Source organism: Coregonus lavaretus, assembly GCF_964263955.1.
Source record: "Coregonus lavaretus genome assembly, chromosome: 5".
Lineage (NCBI taxonomy): Eukaryota > Metazoa > Chordata > Actinopteri > Salmoniformes > Salmonidae > Coregonus > Coregonus lavaretus.
This window is the reverse complement of record NC_139992.1, coordinates 30,375,353-30,389,093: the sequence shown is the minus strand read 5'-3', so window position 1 is coordinate 30,389,093 and position 13,741 is coordinate 30,375,353. Positions and strand designations below refer to the sequence as shown.

Here is a 13,741-nt window from a genome sequence, read left to right as displayed (position 1 = left end):
ACAACTAAACACATTTTCTAACATATCCTGAGTTATTTTAACAATGAACAGACAGCATTAGAAAGCAGCAGTAGAGCAACAGTGAAGATAATACTGTAGCATCCTCCCAGTGCCCTCCATATCCATCTCTCCACTTAGGCCTACTCTACCTTGACATTATGTTTGATAGGAAGACTTAAATCTACTCTGAGTGGGAATTTGGACGCTTACTGCTTGGCAGAGCGAGAGAAGACGAAAAAAAGAAAGAAGATATTAAATATTTTCTGTCACAATCAGAGAATTTACACTCAACTAGGAGCTGAAAGACAAATCCCTGTTAAATTTGCCCTTTACCTTTTCTCCTCCCTTCTTTCAGACGCTCATTACATTTCCAGGCCCGCTTTTACAGCGCTGAATAAAGGGGGGAAATTAAAGTGAGAGAGAGAGAGTGTGAGATGGCCCTCGTCTATAGCCCTGGATAGCCCTCGTCTAAAGGGCTATCCAGGGGAAGACAATTAAAGCTCTTAAAATAGACTGAAGGACTAAAGGTCCTCTGTAGCTCAGCTGGTAGAGCACGGCGCTTGTAACGCCAAGGTAGTGGGTTCGATCCCCGGGACCACCCATACACAAAAAATAAAAATAAAAATGTATGCACGCATGACTGTAAGTCGCTTTGGATAAAAGCGTCTGCTAAATGGCATATTATTATATTATAAAGGAGTGGAAATGGGACAGGATGTTAACATGCTTACAGTAATACTGGTCTTCACAAACTCTCAACATCCAGTCAACTCATCTGCATATGTATATTTGCATATTATCTCAGCCAAAATCCACAATCAAACAGTCTCAGAGAGAGGGAGCAAAGAGATGGAGCAGAGAGAGAGATAGAGGGAGAGTGTGCATACTGTGTGTGTGTGTGTGTGTGTGTGTGTGTACATATGCCTGTGTGTCTGGGAGCGAGAGAGCAGCTCACACTAAGCAATAACCCAATAACCACATTGGGTCGGACTGGGCCAGGTTATGAATAATTCCACCAGTGTCTATACAAAACTTTCCTGGGACGTCTCTTACAGATGCAGCACCATGTCAAGACCCTCTGAGGAAGGGAATTATTCCCACTTTCCTGGGAAATAGTCAGGACTAATGCTGTTCGCACTGGAGAAGAGGGGTTTGTTTCGAAAATCACATTTCCCATTCCCGGCAGGCGTGCTGCAGTTCAGTGGCGCAGCATACTGAAGCAAAGCACAAGGCGAGGGTGATATTTGCGTATTCACAGCGAGGAGCGACGGGTCGTCGTTTATGCCAGACACGGAAAGAACGTAATGAAAATCAATGGCTGTGTTCCTTCTTCACTCCAATAAACAGGCAGGACAGGGATAGTGTTCTTCAAGGGTAACTAACTGTTGACGCTACGGCTGTGGAAACATTCCCTTCACATTGAGGTTAAAACATACACAGGTTTGACACACTGCAGAGTGCAGACTGTTAATATGGATATACCTGTGTAGGGTACATCGACTAGGCCTCCAGCTAACCAAATCACTTCTCTACATAGAAATTCCAACACATCTATGCTATGTACATATTAGGAAGCACGAGATATGGTAGCTTCACTCTAGTTACGATCCAAGTTCCTACTCGCTAAACAGTTGCTACTCCATACAATTCCCTCATAAAGCTTCTAAAACATACGAGACAAAGTTTTGAGTCTTTCTTCATCATCCAACCTCTCTAACTTCCAACTCTGTCATTTTCACTAAGCAGCCAGTATTAATGGTAAACTAGACTAGTGTGTGTAATTATACAGTACATGGCAGTGATGCCAGGGCACACCTTGAAGGAAAAATACACTATATTTTGGTATTTCTTTCATTAGTCCACTGTTGATATGGAGTAAGATGGTGCCAACAGACATGGCAGCTCTGCTTCTAGCTCCTAAGCAACTTTGCAGTACTTGTATATTTTTTGTTGTTATATTTCTTACATTATTAGCCCAGAAAGTTTTTTGTGTTATTACATACAGCCTGAAAGCAATGCCACATTGCTCGTCCTTTTATTTATATATTTCTTAATTCCATTCTTTTACTTTTAGATTTGTATGTATTGTTGTGAATTGTTAAATACTACTGCACTGTTCGAGCTAGGAACACAAGCATTTCGCTACACCCGCAATAACATCTGCTAAATATGTGTATGTGACCAATCAAATTTGATTTGATTTGATTTGATACAGTCCCAAAATGTTTTGCATGTCAGCAGTCACGTTTTCAAGATATTGGACTTTCAAGAAACAAAGTGTCACTGGCCACATCATCATGATGATGTGTTTTGCAATATCTTGAAAACTTGACTGCTGACAAAACATTTTGGGACTGTATCAACAGTGGACTAATGAAAATAAACACAGAAAGATACTTTTTAAGTGGAGTTTTCCTTTAAGTGTCAGTTAACTGCAGCAGCGTCTACTCAAGGATCATTTTAATTGTTTCTCTCTCACCTCTCCCCGGGGGAATGGGACCATGATGGGACTTTAATTAATGACCACAGTAAAATAAAAGGCACTGAATGCTCTCTTTCTCCTTCTCACTCCCTTCTCTCTCTATGCCTTTCCTTGTCCTTTTTTCCTTCCTTCCTCTGTGCCTTTGCTTTCTCTCTACACATCTTTGCGCTCTATTTCTTTCTTTCTTAGCCTCTGTCTCTTTCTCTCCTCTTCTTCCCTCTCAACCACTGTCTCTTTCTTTCTTTCTCTCCATCCCTCTCTTAGTGGCCTGGTTTCCTCCCCGTCTCAGCGTGCCAGGCCCTCTTCAGCGCAACCTGTTTAAAGATGTAAGAGGGCCACGTAAAGACGCCTCACTACAAGGACACTTATCCTACACACACACGCTAAAGAGAAAAGAGGGACGCATTACCACTATGGCACTCCTCTGCCACGCGGTCAGAGCAGGATGAGTGAGCCAATCTGCCCAATTCTATCTGCTTTAACAAGCCTGCTAATGGACATAAAGTACAAGACCTCTCCACTCACATTACAATGAGGACATGTCTGTTACATAAGTCTTATGCCGTTTAGACTAGCCAATACATGTAGCGTGGAATGTAGGCTAGATGGGGAGAAAGGTCTTGCATAAAACACTAATATGACTGGGATTGACCTTCTAGAGAAGGAGAGATAAAGATGGGAGGAGGAGTGGTGGAATTAGAAAACAGAGGGAGAGATGGAGGAGAGGAGAGGTGATGGAGAGGGGGAGAGGTCATCTGGTGACAGAGAGATAACCCAGACAGGGTGAGTGAAGAGAGAGAGAGAGAGAGAGAGAGAGAGAGAGAGAGAGAGAGAGAGAGAGAGAGAGAGAGAGAGAGAGAGAGAGAGAGAGGGACCGATAGACCGAGACAAACAGATAAACTGACAGACAGCGAAGGAAGAAAAACAGAGATACAGATAGATAAAGTGAGTGAGTAAGAGAGGAGAAGAGAGAGAAAGGGAGAGAGTGAAGCGTAGTGCAGAGTGAGTTATGGTCTGGCTGATGATTGCCTATTGGTCTACCCTCACAGCTTTAATCTGACCAGCTGATGGGTAGGAGTCAGTCGCGCACACACACAGACACAGACACACACACACTTTATTAACAGAGGGACTTCTGGGAGTGAGACAGTGATCACCAATCGCCCTGTGATTACCTCAGCCCCATGTTCTCAACATTTCTCTGGGTCTATATCTCATCTCACTCTCTCTGTACTCTCTCAGTATCCCTCCATTCAACTCTATCTTCCTCCCTCAGCCCTTCATACTGCCTACCTCAACCTCCATATAAGTCTTCACACTAAAAGACTACCCTCTGATAATTACTGACTTAAATTTTCTCTATAGTGTGCCGTCAAACTTCCAGACTTCCATCTCCAAGCTCCTTCCCTATTGTTATTCCTGGTGCCAGTCCTGGTGTCAGAGACACAATATTGGAGAAGACAGGCCTGGGCTTGGCTGAGCGGGCCTGACCTGCAGACATGGTTTATAGTACTAGCTAGCTGTCTGTCTCTCATCTCACCCTTAAATTGTTCTGTTTGATGTGGGACTAAACTTCTGCTCTTTGTGGAAAACTGATCATACCAGGATTAAAACCCTGAAGGTGAGAGTAGTCAGGAAAGGTGACGTAGTGGGTGATGTGTGTGTGTGTGTGTGTGTGTGTGTGTGTGTGCGCCTGTGTGTGAGGAAAAACTCATGCTGAGAAAAAAGCTACTAAAGGCCTGTATCCTGAGGGAGACAGAGGACACCCATGGGAAGGACGTGTGTGTGCGTGCATAGGTGCGTGCGAGCGGAGTCAGTTCAGCAGCAACACTTCATACACAGGGGGTTAGCACTTGCCGAAATGCGGCAGCATACTGCAGGCCAGAGCACTGTGAAAACACAGCAAGGTGTTTACTGTGTGTGTTGGGTTCTGTGTGTCAATGTGTATCATCACACGTGAAAGCTCAGTCCTGAATGGATTCCGACACAGCTTGTCAGTGTGTTTGTATGTCTACAGCATAGGAAAAGGACAGAGAGACAGAGGGATGAAGCAAACAGAGAGTGAAAGAGAGAACGGTGTAGTGGAGGTGAGAGGACGAGAAAGATAGAGAGAGCAGTGCATCAGAGGAGAGGTATAGAGAGATGGAGTGAGCGAAGCGGCAGAGTTCTGTTTTTTATAGAGAGCAGAACAGATGAAGTATTGATGCTTGGGACTGTGTGGCTGACCCCGCCTCTAACCCTGTCTGTGCCTGCTGGGGATTGGCTCTCTGTGTCACCAATCAGCCAATCATTAGGAGGCCCCTGGGGGCCTGGAGGGGAGGTGTAAAGGACCTGGGGCGAGGGGCCAATCCCTGAGGATCATTTTTTCTCTTCCTTACTAAATCTCCCTCAATATCTCTGTTGCGCTGTCTCTCTCCATCTCTCTCATTACTTCTCTCTCTCTCTAAGCCCTGCAGTCTCCATCTGTTATTCTCACTTTCCTCATCTCTCTCTGGATAGACATAATGTCCTAAGGAAAAACATTACAGTAGTCTCTGACAATATAGTCAACCAAAATAAAGGAAAATTAATAAGGAACAATCAGAACAGACAAATGTTGGCTATACCATTTTCCACAATAACACTCGCACATTTTAAGTAAAAGTAGGGCCATTGGCAGCACGTGAGTTTCAAGTTAGGGGAAGCAACAACAAAAAATGAAACATTTTTTAAAATCTTTATGATAAGTATCTCATGCATCTATCATCGCATTTCAAATCAAAGCAAACTTTATTTGTCACATGTGCCGAATACAACAAGTGTAGACCTTACCGTGAAATGCTTACTTACAAGCCCTTAACCAACAATGCAGTTCAAGAAAGAGTTAAGAAAATATTTACCAAATAAACTAAAGTCAGATAGTGTGATCTACAGCTTATCATGAGGTACTCTACCTCAGGCGAGCAATACCTTGAGACTTCTTTAATATTAAACATCGCGCACCAGCTGTTATTGACAAATAGACACACACCCCCACCCCTCGTCTTACCAGACGTAGCTTCTCTGTCCTGCCGATGCATGGAAAATCCCGCCAGCTCTATATTAACCATGTCGTCGTTCAGCCACGACTCGGTGAAACATAAGATATTAGAGTTTTTAATGTCCCGTTGGTAGGATATTCTTGATCGTAGATCATCCATTTTGTTTTCCAATGATTGCACGTTGGCCAATAGAACGGATGGTAGTGGAGGTTTACTCACTCGCCTATGAATTCTCAGAAGGCAGCCTGACCTCCGCCCTCTTTTTCGCCATCTTTTCATCACGCAAATGACGGGGATTTGGGCCCGTTCCCGAGAAAGCAGTATATCCTTCGCGTCGGACTCGTTAAAGAAATAAATCTTTGTCCAGTTTGAGGTGAGTAATCGCTGTTCTGATGTCCAGAAGTTATTTTCGGTCATAAGAGACGGTAGCAGCAACATTATGTACACAATAAGTAAAACAATAAGTTACAAACAACGCGAAAAAACTAACAAAATAGCACAGTTGGTTAAGACCCCGTAAAGCGGCAGCCATCCCCTCCGGCGCCATTTTTGCAGACTAATGTAAGATAGCGTACTATTCCTAATGTGATGAGTAGATTGGATAGTCCATAAATTAGGCGATATTAAATTAATAATATAACTGACTCACTACCTTTTTGCTTTTCTTCTCCTTTGCACACATCCAGAGCTCAGCCCCAGCTAGTGATCTGAGAAAAATCTAAAAGATGCGTCCTTTTGTAAACATATTTCATGCAATTCTACGACACTTTACTCTCCATGACTGGAGACAATAGCAGAATCTTTACTACCACAAAAATGACAGGGTAGCATACTCTGCTGACAACGACAAACTGAGATAAATAAAAACGACATTGTCTTGAACGCATTCCATCTAATTGAGGCCGATATAAAGGGGTGACGCTTATTGTTGGCTATGACGTCCATCTAGCCTGGAGGAGGAAATTGCCCTAAAAAAAAAACTTTTCAGGAGCACGGACTCACCCAATGATAAAGACAGTGAATATACACACTCACCAGGATATGGCTGATGCTCTCCCAATAAGATAAGCTACTGTTCGCTCAATAAATAGCCTATTTTAGATGCTTTTCACTGACAGCCGCAAATCAACAATCATCCTTTTGATATGTTACGCGCAGTGCCCAATTTGCGCACTTCCCGACTGTAGGAAATGCCCTGGCCTTGTGATTTAAAAAAATCTGCAGCTATTTTCTAAAACAAGCTAATGATTATCTGCGGCAAAATCATGCTCTCTGGTGTAGTGTTTTGAAGGATTGTACTCATTTTTGTATAGATAGCTGTAATTATATACTGTAATTTTGGCAATTTACTTTAGGGGAAACTTCTATTGGATGCACCACCTATGAATAGGGCAGATATGCTGTGAACCATTCCAACAGCTAGCACAGTTCTGCCTAAACTTTTCTGATAACTATCTTCTGCCCATATGAACAAAGTTGTTTTTGGCCATATAAAGAACAGGAAAAAGCAGCAAATGGACAACATTGTTTTACATTCTTTCATAAAAGACTAAAACAGAAATAAGCAATAGGCTACAGCTCGCTTCAGTTTCCCTGCCAATTAGGCCTACATGGAAACTCAATGTATTTCCATGACGTTGAGTGCGCGGGGTACCTTCCACAAAAAGTTTTGCTCGACAACAACACACGTAAGAGAAGGGAACCTACTTCTCTGCCTTGGGGCTCTTTTACAATGGAGTGGTGTAGCAGTAGTGATGGGGGCAAAAATGTATACAGTTACATATCGGGATATTATTTTTGACAATATATCGTATCATTTTGACATGATCATACCAAAAATCCAGTATTTTTCTTTCATAGCTTGTTCTCCATCTTCTTTTTAAATAGAGAGCCAATTTGTTTTCAGCACTTTTATTTCCATGACTGAGCAAAACTCATTTTCTCATGGCTCTCTTGTTCCTCTGCATCAGACATACGGTGAGAAATATTTTTGGAAAATGGAATCTCAATAAAATCACAGTATTGAATCGCAATACATATAGAATCACGACAATCGCAACACATATCATATCAGCACCTAAATATTGTGATAATATCGTATCTTGAGGTCCAAGGCAATTCCCAGACCTATGTTGCAGCACACATTCTGCACAATGCATACTGTGTTTCTATCTTCCTGGTTACACAGAAGGAGGGGGGGCTTTCTGCTCCTTAACACCCCCATGCTAATGCATTCACACAGAGCCACTTGCTAATTTCATGCTCTGTGCAACAAGGATAATTTGGACACCCCTCTGTCAGGGACGAGTGGAGCGTAGAAGGAGGAAAGGGTGGGAACAGTGTGAATGTGTGTGTGAGGGGTTTTAGGAACAGTGGTTTGGGTGTGTGTGTGTGTGTGTGTGCGGAAGGGGGATGAGAAGAAGCAATGAATGAACATCCATCACATACAAACACACACTTCGTCTTTCTCTCTGGCACACTCACACACACTCAATGGTAGCCCACCTTCAAAAGTCAGATTGACCCTTTTTCAGTCCAGCCAGTCATATTGGTAATACAATGGTAATTCACACATTAACTTCTCTGTGTGAACAGCTGTGGAGGGCTGCTGCATTATGTAGCCTGTTTGACATTTCACCTGTGATATGTGGCAGCACCACCACCGTACTGTACAGCAGTCAGCAGCAGAAGCCCTGAGGGCTGTGCATGCCATGCCCTGATCCTGCCTGCATTAATGCGACACACACACACACACACACACACACACACACACACACACACACACACACACACACACACACACACACACACAGACTGACACACATGGGAATAGCCCTAGTGCTGGCTGCAGGCGTTTCCACCTCTAGTCAGGTCTGTCCACAGTAACTACCCGTGAGAGCGGATACAGTACCCAACCAGTGACTACACTGTATACACACAGCATGGCAGTCATGCCACAAACGCACACAATGGCACGGCAGTCATGGCATGGCTAATACCAACCTGATATCAATTGGATAATCCCACATGAACGTGGTTAGACTGTGTGAACAGGAATTAATGTAGCAGATCATTGTTATCACACACACACACACACACATATGTATATGTAAGTAATTTAAAAAGCAACTAAAGCAGGCAACAATAATCAATTAGAATGTCTTGTGAGTGCACAAGGATGCATGGCGTTACATATGGAGGAAGTGTTGGAGAGCAGCAGATGAGCTGACTGCAGAGAGAGAATTTCAACACAGGTTAAACCCTCCCCTGACATACTGCTGCTCTAATGGCACAATACAGCCCTGTTGAGGCTCAGCGGCTCACATAGACCAAACACACACACAGACACACACCAGCATAACCAATAAGTACACATTCTCTGACCTTGCTTTGCACTTTTCTCTGGCTTTCATGAAAACAAGCACTAACTGTGCAACAGAACACTTATGTTGCCACTCGATGGAGAACATTCTGTACGTGACATTCTACAGCCTGCATTCCACAGGCTTGGAAACACAAAGCCAACCTCCCCGAGATCTCCCCTTGACTTCACAACACAATAAGTATATGTGTACTGATACGTGTACAGACTCTCAGGTTTGAAAGGAAGAACTAGATGTGCTCCTCCTGATACAATAACCACTAATGTAAAGAAATCCCTTCTGAACATTGTGTGACTGAATTTACTTTTGGATGCATGTCGAGAGCAGCCTTGGCAAATACGGTATAATCCTTCCCAGTCTGACGGAGAATGGGAGGCATAGAGGAAGAGAAGAGGTGAGAAGAAGAGAAAGGAGAGGTCTCCGAGACAAACATCCCCCAGTGAGAGCAACAGACAAAGACAGTGAGGTACTGTGCTGTGTCGTCACAAGGCCATTTGGCTCAGCAGGAGATGAAATATGAATGAGTGAAAGTGGGCTAATTCGGACACCGCTGAGATCTCCTTAAGGTGAGTTAAAGCGTCGGCATGCTCCCCAGCCGAAACACTTCAATAGAGTTTGTGCATATACACTACATGACCAAAAGTATGTGGACACATGCTCGTCCAACATTTCATTCCAAAATCATGGCCATTAATATAGAGTTGGTCCTTCCTTTGCAGCTATAACAGCCTCCATTCTTCTGGGAAGGCTTTCCACTAGACGTTGGAACATTGCTGCAGGGACTTGCTTCCATTCATCCACAAGAGCATAAGTGAGGTCGGGCACTGATGTTGGGCGATTAGGCCTGGCTCGCTGTCAGCGTTCCAATTCATCCCAAAGGTGTTCGATGGGGTTTGAGTTCAGGGCTCTGTGCAGGCCAGTCAAGTTCTTCCACACCGATCTCGACAAACCATTTCTGTATGGACCTTGATTTGTGCATGGGGGCATTGTCATGCTGAAACAGGAAAGGTCCTTCCCCAAACTGTTACCACAAAGTTGGATGAACAGAATGTCATTGTATGCTGTAGCGTTAAGATTACCCTTCACTGGAACTAAGGGGCCTAGCCCGACACTATGAAAAACAGCTCCAGACCATTATTCCCCCACCAAGCTTTACAGTTGGCACTATGCCAAACCCAGATTTGTCTGTCGGACTGCCAGATGGTGAAGTGTGATTCATCACTCGGGAGAACGCGTTTTCACTACTCCAGAGTCCAATGGCGGCGAGCTTTACACCACTACAGCTGACACTTGGCATTGCGCATGGTGATCTTAGGCTTCAGTGCAGCTGCTCGGCCATGGAAACATATTTTTTGAAGCTTCCGACGAACAGTTCTTGTGCTGACGTTGCTTCCAGAGGCAGTTTGGAACTCGGTAGTGAGTGTTGCAACCGAGGACTGACGATTTTTACACGCTACGCGTTTCAGCACTCGGCGGTCCTGTTCTGTGTGCTTATGTGGCCTACCACTTCGCAGCTGAGCCGTTGTTGCTCCTAGATGTTTCCACTTCACAATAACAGGACTTACAGTTGACAGGGGCAGCTCTAGCAGGGCAGAAATTTGACGGACTGACTTGTTGGAAAGGTGGCATCCTACAATGGTGCCACGTTGAAAGTCACTGAGCTCTTCAGTAAGGCCATTCTACTGCCAATGTTTGTCTATGGAGATTGCATGGCTGTGTGCTCGATTTTATACACCTGTCAGCAACGGTTGTGGCTGAAAACGCCTAATCCACTAATTCTAAGGAGTATGCACATACTTTTGTATATATAGTGTATTATGACTAGATTTTGTGACATTTTTGTTCGTTTTAGACTTCGGTGAGGCTTTTTTCGGCTGTTCAGGCACACATTTTTTCTGGAGGCAAGTTGAAGTCTACGCCCCTCCGTCTGTGATTGGTCAACAGTAAGGATTCTTCAATAAAGTCTTTGTTGTCATTCAACGAGAGGATGCACATTTTCTCATAAAAAAATACTGCACCAAACATCTTAGTTAATGACAGATTTCTTGAGATTTATTAGATTAATTCTGACTAGCGTATATGGACAAACAGTACTATTGCCGTTTTGTTCTCGTTTGTCAAGCGAATGTCTTTTAAGGGAGTATGGGAACTCATTCAGTTAGGCGCCAGCTGCACTGAAGCATGCTGATGCATTTACTGTGAAACAGACTGTCTCAGGGGAAAAGGAGGAAAGGAGGGAGGGAGGGACACAGACTGTCATAGGTCCCTCAGAGAAGGGGGAGAGAGTGGCGTCTTCTCAACTATTTTGCAAATGTATTAAATATTAAAGGACTGAATTACATTCTATTTTTGGCTTGTGTTGAGGAAATGACACTTGAATTGAGTGTGGAATGAATCTGTTCTTTTAGTTTTAAACTCTCCTTCATGGTATACTTTTTCAAGTTGTATAATTATTGATAATCACTTCTCCACCTTGCTACAGCAGTCTATACTTTAAAGTTAATCTCAGTGCCTAGCCTTCAATGTAGGTGCTGGGTTACTATAGAAAATATATAAACCATATAGTGACTTCAGAGAGTATTAATACCCCTTGACTTATTCCACATTTTATTGTGTGACAGCCTGACTTCAAATAGGATGAAATATACTTTCTCACCCATCTATAATAAGAAAGTGAAAACATGTCGCTAATTTATTGAAAATTAAATACAGAAATATCCAATTTCATCCGCCACCATCACCTCATGTTTCAGCATGATAATGCACAGTCCCTTGTCGCAAGGATCACCTTCTACACAATTCCTGGAAGCTGAAAATGTCACAGTTCTTCCATGGCCTGCATACTCACCAGACATGTCACCCATTGAGCATGTTTGGGATGCTCTGGATCAACATGTACGACAGCGTGTTACAGTTCCCGCCAATATGCCTCAACGTCGCACAGCCATTGAGGAGGAGTGGGACAACATTTCACAGGCCACACTCAACAGCCTGATCAACTCTACGCAAAGGATATGTGTCACGCTGAATGAGGCAAATGGTGGTCACACCAGATACTGACTGGTTTTATGATCCATGCCCATACCTTATTATTTAAGGTATATGTGACCAACAGATGCTTATCTGTATTCCCAGTCTTGTGAAATCCATAGATTAGGGCCTAATGGATTTATTTCAATTGACTGATTTCCTTATATGAACTGTAACTCAGTATAAAAAAAGGGTGAATTTGTCTGTGACTGTCGGAAAGCAGACTGAACCAGGTTTTCCTCTATGACTTTGCCAGTGCTTTGCTTTAGTCATTTTATTTTTATCCTAAAAAACTCCCTTGTCCTTGCCGACAACAAGCACACCCATAACATGATGCAGCCACCACCATGCTTGAAAATATGAAGAGTGGTACTCAGTGATGTGTTGGATTTGCCCCAAACATTACGCTTTGTATTCAGGACACAAAGTTAATTTATTTGCCACATTTGTCACAGTATTACTTTAGTGCCTTATTGCAAACAGGATGCATGTTTTGGAATATGTTTTATTCTGTACAGGCTTCCTTCTTTTCACTTTTCATTTAGGTTAGTATTGTGGATTAGTAATGTTGTTTTGTCCTATCCCAGCCATTAAACTCTAACTGTTTTAAAGTCACCATTGCCCTCATGGTAAAATACCTGAGTGGTTTCCTTCCTATCCGGCAACTAAGTTAGGAAGGACACATGTATCTTTGTAGTGACTGGGTGTATTGATAGGCCATCCAAAGTGTAATTCATAACTTCACCATGCTCAAAGGGATATTCAATGTCTGCTTTTTATTTTATTTTGTATCTATTTACCAATAGGTGCCCTTCTTAGCGAACCATTGGAAAACCTCTCTGGTCTTGGTGGTTGAACCTGTGTTTGAAATAAATTGCTGGACAGAGGGATTTACAGATAATTATATGTGTGGGGTACAGAGATGAGGTACTCATTAGAAAAATCACGTTAAAAACTATTATTGCACACAGAGTGAGTACAAGCAATTTATTATGTGACTTGTTAAGCACATTTTTACTCTTAAACTTATTTAGGCTTGTCATAACAATGGGGTTGAACACGTATTGACTCAACATTTTTTCCAAGACATTTTCAAGACATTTCAGCTTTACATTTCTTATTAATTTGTAAACATTTCTAAAAACATAATTCCACTTTGACATTATGGGGTATTGTGTGTAGGCCAGTGAAACAAAATCTCAATGTAATGTATTTTACATTGAGGCTGTAACACAACAACATTTGGAAAAAGTTGAGGGGTGTGAATACCTTCTGAAAGCACTGTACATTACCTTTGTACCCGGACATAAAAATGCCCCCATTTATGAGTTCATTTCCTCCTCCTCAAAATGATTGGTGAAGGGGTCAATTCTACACTGTAGACCCTGCTTGGATGTAAACCCCCACTATGGCAGAACCACACATCTGAGAGCACCGCATGTAGAGGTTGTCTTTAACCACTGATACAGTATCAGACATTTTCTCTCAATGAGAGAGAAGACACACAGCTTTTTACTGTTTAGCTACGTATTAGTATGTGTGTGTGTGTGTGTGTGTGTGTGTGTGCCCGCGTGTGCCAAGTATGCCTACCATGTGTGTGCATATACTGTGTGTGTGTGTTGGGGGGGTGGAGATGACGAGCCAGATGGAGGATCGAGAGGTCCCTGTAGACAGGTTGTTGGCAGTGACCTTACAGTCATAACTGAGGGGAATAACTCAACTGAGGTTGTTAGCCCAAAGGTCAACCACTCAGGGTTTAATTCATGTCGCGGTCGCTCCACGCAGGCCCGACCATTGATTAGAAAAACTCCACTCAGTCACCCCTC

The 13,741-nt window shown here is 43.0% G+C and overlaps 1 protein-coding gene across 1 annotated transcript in view; it reads right to left on the bottom strand.

Annotated features, from left to right (window-relative positions):
- The window catches only part of LOC311129131 (TBC1 domain family member 22B-like), a 193,745-nt gene that overhangs the window by 31,277 nt on the left and 148,727 nt on the right, over positions 1–13,741 (bottom strand). The window lies entirely within an intron of this gene.